Genomic DNA, 1,994 nt, shown 5'->3' on the forward strand with positions numbered 1-1,994 from the left:
GATGTAATGTGAATGAGTATCCTTCTGCCATCTTGAGATTGAAGGGCGTATTGACGAGATGCACCTTGTTTGCAGCTGACGGTTGCTTGTACATCTTTACGAGCATTTCCATAAGCCCCACCATCGTCTTCTCCTTCAATATGTTGTGGGTGACTGATTTTGCGAGCGACAATTGGATCTGTCCTAAAGCCTTCTGATCCAGTATTTCCCAGTCCTTGTCTGTCTCCTCCTTCTTCTTTTCCTTTGCTTTTTCCATCAGCGGACGATAAAGATCTTTCTGGTACAGATAGTCCTCTATCTGCGACTTCTAGTAGACGAAGCCTGATCCGTCAAACGTCTCAATCTTCAATTTGCTTTCTTCTGTCATAGCTCTCACACGACCTTTGCCGAACGAAGCTCCAATACCAGTCGTTGGTGTTAATCTATCGACAACCCATGCCCTCCGGATCTTGTGACGAACAAATAGCAAGTAAGAACTCACGGCTAAACAAAAAAAGCTTGCAGGAAAGAACAATAAAGAAGAGAACATAATATTTAACGAGGTTCGGCAAACGTGCTTACGTCCTCGGGAGCCACACCAGAAATTTTCTTGATTATTGAAGAAGATTACAATGCCTGCAAACGACTATCACTCTCTGAGATCTCTCTCTCAAAGTGTTCTCTTCTTTATTGTTCTTCCCTGCAAGTTTTTTTTTTGTTTTGTCGTGAGTTCTTGCTTGCTATTTGTTCGTCACAAGATCCGGAGGGCACGGGTTGTCGATAGATTAACCCCAACATGTTAGGGTTGCTCACCTAACCTTGACATCAATTCAGGGTTAACACGTGGGGTTTGACTTAAAGGATGAGTTTACAAATATACATGTAGTATTTTACGAAAGACATGAATGCGAATGCAATTTTTGTAGGCCCCGTTTGGCAAAGGGTTAATGAAGAGGGGTTAAAGAAAATGATTAATGTACTTAGCACATTTAATAACCCGAAGGACTAAATTATTAACCCGTTAAATAAGTTTTATTTTAGCCCTTATGATCAGTTTTAGTGTTTGGGAATAACAATAATTTTGACTATTTTCTTTATAATTAGAAGGGTTAACTCTTATTCCATCTAAATAAGAGTATTAGTAAACCCCTCATTTTGAGGGGTTAACTCATTTTAACCCCTCTAGAGGGGTTAACTTAACCTTTCTATATTTTTTATGTTTGGCAAATTATGGAGGGTTAACTCATTTTAATCCTTATATAGATTTGTTGTGTTTGTCAGGTTAAAAAGAGGTTAAGTCTCCTTAACCCCTCACTTAACCCTTTGCCAAACGGTACCGTAGAGGGCGTAGCCGCGTATACTAGGGGTGAGCACGGTTCGGTTCGGGTCGGTTTTTACTAAAATTTGAACAACCGAACCGAACCACCTACAATTCAAAACCGAACCGAACCATTGCAAATCGGTTCGGTTCGGTTCGGTTCGGTTTGTTCGGTTTTAACTTCATCAAGTATAACTTCACTTTAATTTATCTTTTATATATTCTTATTACCCTATGCCAGCATGTATTTATTTTTTAACTTCACTTTAATTTATTATTCTTGCTCATGTATGTATACTGTTTTTAAGTGAAGTAACTTGTCCTTTTGGATTAAATACTAGACTCTAACGTTGTAATTTTTTAGTAACGGACTTGCTTTGTCTTTGGGTAAACGGGTAGGGTTTGAGGCAAGGGAATATATTCGGTTGGTTCGGGTCGGTTCGGTTTGAAAAATTGTCAACCCGACCCGAACCGTCTTACTCATAAAACCGCTTTTTTCGGGTCGGTTCGGGTCAGTTCGGTCGGTTTTTTCGGTTTGAACCGAACCGTGCTCACCCCTAGCGTATACACACGAAAAGATTCTAGAAGGAGAAATAATAAGGTAAATTGTGGGTGAGGTTCCGGCGCGAGCAAGGGGGTTATTATTCTCAGAAAAACGACGGGAGCACGTGCTCCGGATTTCTGTGGGGCCCACCAT

The sequence above is a fragment of the Asparagus officinalis genome, chromosome 9, assembly GCF_001876935.1.
Source record: "Asparagus officinalis chromosome 9, Aspof.V1, whole genome shotgun sequence".
NCBI classification, from domain to species: domain Eukaryota; kingdom Viridiplantae; phylum Streptophyta; class Magnoliopsida; order Asparagales; family Asparagaceae; genus Asparagus; species Asparagus officinalis.